Raw genomic sequence first — 13,923 nt, 5'->3', positions numbered from 1 at the left:
CATCAACAACGAAGCTTGAGAAGTGAATCAGCATCTATGTTGAGAACACATAAGGGTTAAGATCAGAGACCCAATCACAACTCTTTGCAGTCATAGCAGACCTTAGGCATAGGCCAACTAAGCGATCGCCAAGGGTGCTGCTCTAGCAGGGGCGCTTTTCCAGTAAACTGGATGGTGTAAATAGACCAGGATGTGAGCAACAGGTGGTGAGGGGGCACTGTGGAGCCCTTTTGCCTAGGACACCCCTTGCTTGCCCAAGGCCAACCCTGTTTGCAGTGCATGGAGTTTTATGTGCTCCATACACTACTAGTTGCAGAAAAAAAATTTGCTAAGTGTTTTGTCAGCTTTCAAAGCCATAAAGCGTTTAGTGGGCGTGGTCAGAAAGACAGTGCAACACAGTCTCTTATGTTTCAGTGATGAAGCAGCTTACACTTACCTTGGCATGCTTCTCAACTGTCCAGATTTTTGCATCATATATTTGCTTTCATCAGAAAAAAATCTGTGGTTTTCTGACAAATTACTGAGGACTGAAATTACTAAATAATGACATACATTTGAGTTTTAGACTTTGTATTCTTCAGAAAATGTAGGGTAACACAATTCCTGATATTCTAGCAACTTTCTAAGTTTATAAATGCAAGTCAGGGACACATTACCAGCAGAGACAGCACGCAGAATTTGTTTTTATTCCGTTTCTGTTGTGTGCTGTTCAGTACTGCCGGATTTGACTGCTTAGAGTGAGACGGGACCTTAACAAGTTAAGCAGGGAGTGTTTATCAACTGTTAAGATCAGGTCTCACGCTACAGAAGCTCTTTAACTGATTTGTCTTTTTCCAAACAGAGTGTAATCACTGTGTTCCTTGCACCGCAAAGATGTTAAAAAAAATTCCATGGAACAGAAAAATGTTTGGGACAGGGAAACTTAGCTATGTCACATACTATATGATCTGTTTCATGATATCAACAGGTTGTATCAGCTTATCTAGTCTCCAGCCAATGATGTAGCCCTTCTGCTGTAAGAAATCTCTACTGAACTCCCACTAATCTTTAAAAAAGCAAATGAACCCTTTTCTGTAACCAAACGTTACCCAGAACCATTGTTTTACTGTCTTTAATAGACTCCATACTACTATAGACCATAAATCACACACATGATGCAGTCACTATCCCTTCCCAATGACTCAACACCACCATCAAACTTATGCCCAGATATACATTACTGTGACCATCCAACTGCATTTATGTAATTGTTATCCTGATTAGAATTTCTAATTATAAATAATGCAGTTCAGTAAAACAGCACTACTGATTCTGTACATCTGCCATAAATCTAAAACCTTAATTCCAAAATTATCAGTATTAATATTACCAGCTTAATCTACTATTAAATAACAGCCTAGTAAACATTTCTCAAAAAACAAAAAAAAGAGAAAAAAATGGACAAACTGCTGAACTGCACTGCTTGGGCCAAAGTGCAAAGTCTTGTCCTGTCTAACTGCAGAACATCTGTTATCTCAGCACAATAATGACAGTACAAAGTCTGAGGTTGGTTATTAACTTCATCTGTTTCATATTTTTATTCTTGGTTTTCCTGTCTTGGTGATGGCACAACTCCATAATTTGTGAATGAGATGCATCACCCCCTTCCCCAAAGCAGCCTGAAGAAACAATGAACGAGCAGTTCTGACTTGTTGGATTATTCCTAGCTTTCCATATCTTACGTAATTCTAGGCAATTTGGTTTGAACAGAGCTAGACTGACTCCATGTTCTCCTTTTAATCTTCCTATATGTCTTCCAACAAAAGCAAGTACCACTTTCCAGTCCAAATGCAGGCAACAGCCAGTACTGTGTACAGCAGAAAAACTTCCTTAACAGCCATGAGTGAAATGCAAAAATTAAAGCTGACAATAGTACTGCTTTCATAGAGACCACTTTTAACTACCATCAAATAAGTCAGTAAATAATCACTTGGGTGCAAATCTTAATTTCAGTTAATGGTACAATTGCAAACTGTACTATCCCTTAAGCTCTGACACAATGGGTGGTAAGACGAAACTACACTTAGGTGAGATACTCACTACAACAGTAGCTGGCTGAAATGAGCCTGTCGCCACAGTCTGTATGAGTTATACAGCTTATGTAGTGAGCAGTGCGCCTGAATAAGTTTTTTCCTTAAGTAGTGATGGAATACAATCTAGTGACTGTAGCCATTTGTAAATATCTAAGACTGTCTGCTCTGCACAATGTCCACCACTACAGGGCAGACAAATTTGTGGCGATTATGGTCAAAGGAAGAATGGGAATGAATGCAAGTCCCACTATGCGGCTGCAGATGTCCAGCCACCATAAGAGATGACTCCTGCAAGTGAATGCTTATCTAAAAGTTTTGCTCATGTCATTCACCAGTTGTGACCACTAAACCCAGAGTGTCCACTAAAGAATCTGTATGTAATACTTAGCATGTTACACTAGGTAAAACTGTTGCTGCTGAAGTCAAACTTATGGCCTTGAGGGCTTGAAAAGGGGTTGGTGGAGTGAGACTTATAAGCTTATTCACAGAGGTCTGAATAGGAAGCATACACAAAGTCTTGCTCATTTTTACAGGGTGTTCCTATGGCATCCTAAAACATAAGAGATCGAGTTGGCTCTAATTGAGACTTCTCTTGGCTTGTGGAGATGCCTGTGGCCAAGTGGCCAAGCAAAGTCATGAAGGTAATCCACTGCCTGAGTAAGTGCCTCATTACTTGCAGAGATGAGAAGGAAGTCATCTAGATATGGAAAGAGACAGACAACTCAGGTTTTCATGAGAGGGTGAACACTACCATGTACTTAGTGGACATCCTAGGGGCTGTGGTAGTGCTTGGAAATGGTAAGGACTAGCTCTAACCCAGATGTGTAGGAACTTTCATTACTTTTTGGCAATTCTGATGTGCAGGAATATATCCTGGAGGTCCAGTGAGCACATTCAGTCATCTTCCTGCAGACATGGTAGGATTAGGATGGCTGGAATCATGACAAATTACACAGAACAAAATGGAAATTGTGGGAACATTACATGCAGAATAATGTTTTGGTGAAGGAATGAGGTTTAAGGGAATGAATGAACTTTCTAATGTATGACTGACAATGACTGAACAGATTAGCTTTGTGCACTAGATCAAAATCATGTCTTTTAAGCACTGATAACAAATTTGCATTTTTTTCCACATTTTAAATGCTACAACAAAAAGCATATTTCCTTACACAAGCACAGACTATCACACACCCGTCTGAGGTGAGTAGTATCAGTGATCGAGTAAGGGTGGGTGTCAAAATTTCTTGCCCTAAAAGTTTCAAAAGAAAATCTGAAAGCAATACAGAGACACTGGCAATTACAACTTAGCTCACATTAAAGTCAAAATGGCCATTAAACTTTACCTTCCTGGAGTATTTCCTAAACACTGTGCTATTCCTATCAGTTATTTTCAGCTTAACACGCATATGTGTTGTTTAACACAAAAATTTACAGTGTTATTAAAGGACACCGGGAGCAAAAAGAGTTTGGTCCAGCATAAAAGTGAAATTTGCATTTTTAAATCCTAATAGCATGTAAAATAACATTAAACATGCATCTTTCATTAAAATTCAAGACATTATTCTATCTTCCACATTTGAAGCTAGAATCACAATCAATAAAAATGTATGTGTTAATATATGGGGAATCAAACCCTTTGTAAACATGGTTCTAAGGTACCCCAGAAAAGCCAATCCCGGTCAATGAGAGAACAGCAGGGACAAAGCCTTTTATAAATATGTCAGTAATAAACAGTGAAAGTTTTCCTGTATGATAAAAGGATACTTATTTACAGATGCTTCCAAGAGAAAGGCGTTAAATCTAATACTTCCTCAATATGTCCAAGAAGAATTAAAAATGGCAAACTATGTAACACTTGTAGCCTGAAAGAGAGGCCAAAATGACAAACTACTTGCAAACGCAACCTGAAAGACTTTAAAAGCCAACTGAAGCATCATCTGACAGATAAATGGCTTTGCACCTGCATCACCCCTGGTAAAACTAGTATTAATAAGGCTGTATGAATCTGTGCCATAACTGTCGGCTACACTGAACTTAATACACTATTATCACAACTATACCCTCCTCTAACATCTCATCACCTTTGTCTTCCTTGTGCCTCCTCCCCTCATCTTTTCTTCTGGCTGCTCTGACTATTTTATCCTCCTATGTTCTACACTTTGAACAAGTCTTTATAACAACAAATATTCTTACATAAAACATAACAATCTATACATACTGATGACACTGCACTGCATATTCCTCCCTATAGCTTAAAAATATTATTCATATATAAAACCCATATAAACTAAAGTTACCTACTTAAACCATAACGATAGCTTCATGTTGTCTCTCTTTGATTCAACATGTACATTATCAGATCTGACAGCCCACAGGATGAACACGGACAGAAAATACAACATTGAATCTGATATTTTTAATCAAATCTGTAAGTTATGCAACTAATGTCAAGAAGGACTGAATAATGGAACTGCTGCTCATGAAGGAAACTTCATCGTAAACGATGAAACAATGCAAATGATGTCCATGATTGTCTGTATAATGGAGCTTTTCTCCCTGGGCCTCCACTGAAAAAGGACACTGTTCATCTGGACTTCTCCAGTAAACAAACGCCAACAAATAATCACTTCAAAGAGGTGAGAATTAAGAGTGTGAGATAAGCTGCTGTTATCTAAGGCATATACCAGCCGATGCAAGCAGTAACAGAAGAGCAGATGGCATTACCAATGCATGCAACGGACCACTGAATGTTTGAAAAATAAAGCTAGACAGCTGCTTATATCAGGAAGTAGTTCATTTGTTATAATATTACTTCAAGTACCTTCTCCAAGGAAAGGTCTGATACTACTCGAGAAAGGAGAAGTAAGAGCTTTTATTTCTTAAACAACCAGGCAAACAGCTTAAGGACTTATGGAAAGAGATGAACGCCTGGGCATTATCCACAGTCTAGTGAAAGTGCAGACAGATTCTGAGAAATTCTCTGTTCCCTGAACAACTAAATTAAAATAAACCACGCATTGCAGCTCTGAGGAGCACTTTGGTGATGAGATGGTTGGAAGGAAGTACATAAAGAAAACAATACATGTATAACAAGAAAAATGATTCTCAAGGAGTTATTCCCTGAGCTGGCAGTCAATTTATGGCAAGCAAGAGCAAAACCAAGGAGGTGGTAAACACAACAGGATAAAAGCAAACAAAGTTTAATAGAGTATGAGCGCTTTTGGATTGCTTCCACAACGCTTCTTCAGATACAAATCAATTAAAACAATCCTTCTACATCATTTTTAAAAAACATTAAGAGCCAATCAACTACGTAAAACCATAGTCACGTAATATCACTTTGTCACATGACTTAGCAACTCAAGTGCTTACATACCTCTTCTTTCGGCTTTTCCCGGTTAGGGGTCGCCACAGCGGATCACCTGTACACTCATGATTGGCAGTGGAGTTTTACAGTGTCAAGTTGCTAGCCCGGCACCCAACCTTCCACAGAAGGCACACACACACACACACACACACACACACACACACACACACACACACACACACACACACACTCATGCCTAGGGCCAATTTAGAGTGTCCAATCCACACCTACAGCATATTTTTGGGATGTGGGAGGAAACCGGAGCACCCGGAGGAAACCCACACGACCACAGGGAGGACATGCAGACTCTGCACAGAAGGCACCCCAGCAGAGGATCAAACCGGAGAACCTCTTTCTGTGAGGCGGCTGTGCTTACATACTAAAGTTTATCTAAGCATAAACTTAAATACTTGCCGTAAGTGAGCAAAAACACAACCAAATCCCACTACAATAATAAAATATCTCTTCACTTTTCCTGTTAAAATTACTCAAATTATATTCAAACAAACAAATGCTTACAAGCACACAATCAGGTGACAGTGTAAAACTTGTAACTATCTTCACAAAGCACTAAAATGCATGACAAAATAATAATGCTCATAAAAAAAAGCAAGAACTTTGAGAAATAAAGCTAGACAACTTACCATTTGACATCATCCTAGGACAGGTAAAGAAGAAAACATCTCAAGGAATTATGAAGCATAATAAATCCCAAAACAAATTAGTTGCTCAATGCTCAAAATGCAAGATCAAACCACTGATATTTTAAAAATCAAGAGTGTCATCTAGTGGTAGTAAAGATATAACACATGTCTCAGGAAACATGGTAAATGTGTAATGATGTTTATAAAAACATAAGAATACTTTTGAACTCACCATCTGATAACTTAAAGACAAATGGCATCCCATATCAAAGTACTCTGACACATGGTAAGTTTCAGAACAAATGAATAGCTATAAATGTTGTAGGCATACGGTTTTCATGAATTATACAAAATTCAAAAGTGCTGGTGTTATATTATCAAATGTACCATCTGGTGGTGAAGCACTAAAATTGGTAGGCTAAACAAACACAAGTGTTCTTATGTTTTTATAAACATCATTACACATTTACCATGATGTAGGGTTTTAATTGATTTGTATCTTGGTTTTGCTCTTATTTACGATTTATTCACAAGGAGCTGGTTTTATCCTTTTAAATGGCTTGTTTTTATTTTTCAATTTATGGCAAGGAAAAATTCTGTTTCTGGTATGTGCCATCTAACCACTAAACTGCTCTGTAAAACAGAAGCTAGCATTTATTTCTGCTTATACTACTACTCAGGACATCTGATTCACACCGAACAGACCTGGGAAATCAACCTACTATAAAGCTGGAATAAAGACAGATCTGTAACAGGGTCAATTTTGGTAAGCTATAGGACTGCTGCAAGCATTAGAACTGTAACAGATAAATAGCTCCCAGGGTACCTGCAACTTTCCCTTCCCAACCTGTATCACTCACCTCTAACTCAGGATTTCTTTAGTTACAGAATACAGCAAAAGGAAGAAGGGAAAAAGGCAAGAAGACAAGGCGGAGCTCCAGAAAAAGATAACACAAAAGGTGAGGGATGGCAAAAGGATACATTACTGAAGACCAAATAGTTTCACAGCTATCATTATGGTAAATGTGCAAATGTCATACCTGGTAAGAGGTGGTCCGTTTTTTATAACCTTCAGGGCAGAATTTGTATCACACCTGTGTGCCCTGTTCAATCACAGCCTCACCTCAGGCTTTGTCCCTACCGAATGGTACACTGCTACAGTCATCCCTTTCCACAAAGGAGGAGCGACTACAGACCCTGGGAACTATCACCCCATTAGCCTGACAAGTATGATATGCAAAGCTATGGAACACATCATCATGGACCTAATAAAAAGGATTTAGGGAATCTCAAAACTCTGGATCCCACACAGTTTGGTTTTGTTAAGGGTAGATCATGCCTGCTCAACTTGGTCGACTTCTTTGAGTCAGTCACCAAAGCTGTGGATGAAGGCAAGGTGGTTCATACAAACAACCTTGATCTGGCCAAAGCCTTTGATACTATTCCCCACTCAGGAATCATAGAAAAACTCACAAAGCTAGGAATCAACCCCTATATCACTAGGTGGATTGCAAACTGGCTCATAGATAGTGTGAAAGTAGCTGACTCAAGTCAAACTGCTGACCAGTCACGAGTGGAGTCCCACAGGGTTCAGTCCTGGGTTCTCTCCTGTTTGGTATCTACTTCTCTGAAATCCAGACCAACACGAAGGGACTCTGGCTCACAAAGTTCACAGACGATTGCAAGTTGGGAGCTATTATTAACTCCCCAAGTGATGTTGATATCCTGCAGAAAGGCCTCACTGAGACCAACGACTGTTGTCAGAACTATGGCGTTAAGCTCAATGCCAAAGAATTTGTCATCCCCATTGAGAAAAACTTGGTTTCCATGAATTACCACATCGATGGTAGTCCACTGACTTTTGACCACCACATTGCCACTATGGTCAGAAAGACCTTCTATGTGGCACATCTCATTACTAAGGGTTTTGCATCCAGGAATAAAGAGGTCATTGTCTCCTGCCACTCTTCCCTCATTAGGCCAGTCATTGAGTACAATGCCACATTTGGCATGTACCTCACTAGACACCTTAAAACAACTGGAGAGGACGCAAAAGTACCTCACAAAGATGATCCTAGGCTTTAAACAGTTGTCCTATATGGACAGACTCAAAAAAACTTCAACTATTCTCTGTCTCATATCGCCGACTTAGAGGAGATCTTTGCTTGACTTACAAAGCCATGTCTGACCCAGTTATGTTAGAAATGCTACATCTAAAGAAATTCCAATCCCTCCACATCACATGCTCCAAAGACCTCAACTTCATTACCACAATCAACAGAACATGCTGGAGGGACAGGTTCATAACCCAGAGACTGCCCATGCTATGGAATAGACTTCCCATGCATGTCAAACAGAGCACCTCACTGGCCTTCTTCAAGAGGAATCTTTCATAATAATTAAAAAAAAAAAAAAAAAAAAAAAAAAAAACCTTTCAGTTTCTGTCATAAAAAGTAAAACTTGAGAATTTGTTTTCCCCTTCTGCATAGCATTAGAACGTATTAGCCAATCATTTCTTGAAAGCCTGCAAAAGGAATGCTCTAAGGGAGTTGACACCCAAAACTTATGCTATGGATGCATGGAAAATGCCCTTGAAGCTTTGGAAGCTGGCTGTTGCAACCTGTGCAGGATATAACCCATATAGCTAAGGCTACTGTAGCAGGGATCATAATGATTAACACCACAAGGAACCCCAGCCAAAATTCTGGATTTAATGAAAAGGAACTTACCAAACCAAAATGGTGCTACAAAACCATACTAACAAAAACACAAGGCTGCTATTGATTCCAAGGAACCAAAACCCCAGATGAATACAGGCACCACCATATCGCTCAAACTTCCAAGAGTGTTAAGGATGACCTTAATATGACTTATGATTTTGCAATTAGATATGACGATAAAACAGCGAACAATTCTAATATGTAAACAACACTAGCCACTACAGTTACTGTTTCACTATCCTTTATTTAGGAAACGTATAATAAGCATGATGCTCTTATTACCAACTTTACCTTGGCAACTGTGCATAAATGTATATGCCTGTATTCACTGATACTCTGCTTTCAACGACTATAAATGTACATACTTGTACACTCCTACTGTATGTGCCTCTATGCTCTTTTCCTCTCTTTGTACTTGAACTGTATCTTGTATCTATGTACATTATATCTGTATTTGCTCTTCCCGGGCTGGTACTGAAATTCATCAGCTGTGATCAGTGCTCTACCCTGTTTAAGTCAAATAAAATAAATTAATGCTGCTGCTTAGCAAGTGCTTATATTCATTGCCTTTGTTTTAGATTTTTCTGGCAAGACAGAGCTCTTAAAAAAAAACTCAACTAGCAATTTCACCCAGCAACACATGCAGTCAGGTCTTAGTGAAATAAAAGAAACACAAGTGGAAAACATGACCCACTCACTCTATCAAAAAGATGCAGTTGAAGCAAATTAATTCTTAGATCCAGGTGTCTCCTTGAAAGCTTTGCTTATTATCTAAACTACATATAGCGAGCTTTGTTCTCCTCGACTAACAATGGTCCTTTGATCTCAGAAGGTGATTAAAAAGGTTTTACTCTGCTATTCTGTTCTACTTTCCCTTCAGTTCAATAACCATGGAAACCCCCAACAAGGATCCCTTTTTACTTCATTTTGAAGTCACTTGAGCAAAAGTAAAGTGCATTTCTCCTGAGCAATTCAGCATATATTATGACACTTACAAAAAGTAAAGGAAAACAAATCAGAAATGTACTACTCTTCCTGTAAACTGTACAAAAGCTAAGTCACAACACACTGCATTAAACATGTCCTTAAGGAATCAGAGAAGAAAACATGTGCTATCAATATATATATATATATATATATATATATATATATATATATACATACACACACACACACACACACACACACACATATATATATATATATACGCATACATAATTTATTTATTAACTGGGTACACAAGTTCCTTATTCAGTGGCAGCTCAGAAGCACAGTTTGCTTAAGAAACTTGCTGGGAGTCACACAGTAGGGCAAATGGCGGCTAAGGGAATAAAATCCTGGACTACAGGAAGCAGGTCATTGGCAGCTCAAAGCCTTAATCCTCAGTGTTAAACATAAAGGGATTTAGCTCTAGAAAGCCCACAAATATAAATGTTGCCAGTGTCAAGCTACAGCTTGATTGGGGGGGGGGGGGTCAATAGGTGGGTAACACGTCTATTACAAAAGTAACCTTCTCAGATGCACCAAATATACTCTCACTGCATCAGATGATATATGATGAGAAATATTAATGGGTTCTGAAACTGGGTTAACCCTTATCCACCAATCAGAACTAAGCATACTTTTTCAATAGCTCCTGTGCTCAGGGACAATTTAGTCACCCATGATGATTCGTGGCAAGACATCTTGTGTGGACTATGTATGCTTGCTTGTCAACACGCTCACTTGCCACCAACAAACACCTTCCTGCATATCAAAAACTAACCATAATGATTTACACACCCAATGGGACAGACAGGAATTAAAACTGTATAACAGATCAACTGAAGCTGTAAGAATTTGTGTGCTGCACCTAATTTTGAGGAGTTCCTTGATGCATCCACCAACACTGGCAGAATCCCAGACACTACAGACTGCCTGCATAACAGGAGTTGAAGGCTAAATACATGACCAGAAAAAACAGCTAAGTCCTGTGCAACCTGTGGACCAGAAGCAATCATCACAGACTGAAAGCTCCTGACAACTAGACAATAAAACACTGCTGAGCCAATTTCTTCAGGAAACCAAAACATGCCACCCTGAAGCAAAAGAACACACTAAGGTTAAGATAGTAGTCCCACTGCTGGTGATGGTGGAGATAAAATAATTTCTAAGTGGTGAAGGGCATATGACAGTCGAAGGGTGGTTTACCAATTTGGACAGACAAAAGATGGAGGTGGATGCTTCCTTCCCATCCTTGAAACAGCTGCTGGCACAAGGGAGGGGCATCAGCCTCGTCCCCACTGCACATTCTTGCTGAGGATGGCCTAGCAGAATAGCCACTAACCTATGACAAGACCCAGCATACCCATGCCACAGGAAGGTTAGAGGATCATAGGAAGTTACTAGGCTATTGATCCTGAGGCCCTTATAAGCCTAGCCAAGAGTTTAGCCCATGTTTAGACAAGTCAGCATCCAATGTCCCCTGTCCAGCAGGGACATGGATGGAATCCCAGGGATGTATTTTCTGTTTCCCATCCAGTTATCCAGGTTGCGCTTAAAAATGGGTAAAGAGGTACTCTGGAAAGGGAATCTATTCCACAGATGGGGGAATCTCTGGGACACAAATCTGTCCTGCCAACAAGTCCTATTGATGTCATAGACTAGGTTGAGACAGCGCATGCAGGTTACTCAAGTGGAGCCTGACTTGGAGATGTGCAGCAGTCCCATCAAGGTTGGGTCAGAGATCGCCTTGTATGCCTGACAGAGGTCACCTCTGATGAGTCTGTATGAAACCGAGTAGAGGAAAAGGGCTTTTAGCCCGTCTGTGTATAGTAGATTTCTGAGGCCCTGGATTCTCCTGGTGAGGAACCTCTGTGGTCTCTCTCCAGCTGCTGCAAGTGCTTTGTGAGGTACATGCCGGACAGGGCATTGTACTCAATAATGGGCCTTATAAGGGAAGAATATAGGGATGTTATGATCTCCTTGTCCCTGGATGAGATACTCTTACTTATGAGGTGGGCCATGTAGAAAAGCTTTCTGTACAACGAAAGCAATATGGTGGTCAAAACTCAGGTTGCTCTCAACCTGGGTGCCCAAATCCCTCAAGACTGATTGCGTGTTTGGACATTGTTATTAATGTGATAATTTGTGGGGACGTACCTCTCCCCAAAGAGGATAGTGGATGAATACGGGTTAGAAAACAGCACATGGAATGTTTTCAGACTTCTAATGCATGACTGCGAGAAAAATCATGGCACAATGATAGTCGTGAATACTTCCAGTGCTTTATTTTTTTAAGGGTCTGGATGCTACATCCCTTTGTTCACACTTTCACCAAAAATTCCAAGAGGGATGCCATTTCTATGGCCATCCTTCATGAGTTTTTGGAGGGCTCTTCTCTGCCTTCCTCCTTCCATACTTTCCAGGAGCTTTTCTCCCAACTATGAAGAATATTGCATCAGTGGTAAGGAAGGGCATAGTACAGCTGTGTAAGATCTTACCATAACAGTAGATGTCCTACTTCTCACTGTTGCAGCATTCTGTCTCTCCCTTCTACCCTATTACTTTCTGTTGCTTTCCTTCTAACCAAGGGGTCTTTCTTACATCCTTTTCTCCTCCTCCTTCCCTTTCTGGATGCACATATAATTGCTTTCCTCTGGAGCTCTTCAGTTTTGAGTATCAGATGTTTGTACATCACACTTTACACCTTGCACATAAGCCATATGTCTGATGTAAGACACCTAGAAAGTGTAAAAGCTTTGGTATGTTTGCCAGACATTTAGCTATCCTTGGCAGGATATCCCAATAGTTAAGAATACTATGATAAAGAAAATCACCAGTTTCTCCATCTGCTGTTCATGTTGATTAGTTAGATTAATATAGAAGATATGCAAGTCATCATTGCAATGGCTAAACTACTGGATCAGCTTGAAACCTTACACTTCTATTTCTTCTCTTTTGGTTATTCTCAGATATCATCTGGATGCAGTAAGGTGTTTTGGAGACCTCAAGAATCTCTTCAACACATCATAACCACCTACCAGTATTGTAATTTACTCTGGCAGTTTCCGCTGGGATGCCCAGCTAGGGAGTGAACAAGATAGTCAGACAAGGTTATCTTCCCACTGTACAAGGCACTATTGAACCTACGTATAGTGCTCTTAAACAAAAAAAGAGCTTCCAGTATGGGAGCTAGTATGTAGCAAAGTTCCCATAATGAAAGAGAAGGAGGAGTGGAAGTGCGAATAAAGGCTCATTTGCGGAGAAGGCACACAGTGGGAGGATATGGATGTATTGCACCGGAGGCAAGCGAAAGACTTAAAGCAAAATACAGGGATAGGAATAAGCAGAAGAAAGAATAACTGTTGGTGACTGCCTTAAGAATATGCCATTTCAATGTGTAAGACAACACTGAAGTGCATCACCAGAGGTGCAGTGGGTTTAGGTTAAAAGGGGCTCAAAAGCAAGTAGGACATATTAAACAGCATGGAAAATAATTCACAGAGGCTACCTGTGCAGAGAGGTAGACCTCAGCAAACTCAGGACTTCAGTCAGTATCTTCACACTCATGCTTAGGTACACGGGACAAAAACTCAGAAATATGTCTTCCCCCCCCACACACCTTCCACCCATCTGCATCATGGTTTTAACAGGCCATGTTTTAAACAGATATTACAGTTTACGACAGTTGTTTGAATATACTGACTAAAATGTATGCAATCTCACTTTGATAGGATTTATAGCACGGCCCTTTCCTAACAGTGCTTTGACTAGCTGGTTGAGTATTCTGCATCTTAAAGAGCCCCATAGCTTCCAATGGCAAGAGAAGTCCAACTTTTTAACTCGCAGCTTTGCTCAATTCACAGTACATGAAAGTAACATTCTTGCCAGAAGGGCATCTGCTTTGGCAGCTTCATCTCAATCCCAAACAGGGCCAAAACTAGCAAGATTGTCAGCCCAGCATCTAAAACATTACCAGGCCACCTTAGTCCTTCCCTTTACCATACAACTGTGTATCTAAGAATTTGACAATTCTCTGAAAGCCCACAGAAGGCAGAGCACAAAATTAAAAATTGAAAACTCGTATCACTGATAAGAGGCTTTGGGAGTCAGATCATCACAATGATATTCAAGCA

The 13,923-nt window shown here is 39.9% G+C and overlaps 1 protein-coding gene across 2 annotated transcripts in view; it reads right to left on the bottom strand.

The window, feature by feature from the left end:
• The window catches only part of AKR1A1 (aldo-keto reductase family 1 member A1), a 539,772-nt gene that overhangs the window by 313,499 nt on the left and 212,350 nt on the right, over positions 1-13,923 (bottom strand). The gene's annotated exons all lie outside the window — the stretch shown is intronic.

This window comes from Protopterus annectens, chromosome 10.part0, assembly GCF_019279795.1.
Source record: "Protopterus annectens isolate FY-2018-M chromosome 10.part0, PAN1.0, whole genome shotgun sequence".
Taxonomy (NCBI): Eukaryota; Metazoa; Chordata; order Ceratodontiformes; family Protopteridae; genus Protopterus; species Protopterus annectens.
The sequence above is the reverse complement of the archived record's forward strand: the minus strand, read 5'-3'. Positions and strand labels throughout refer to the sequence as shown.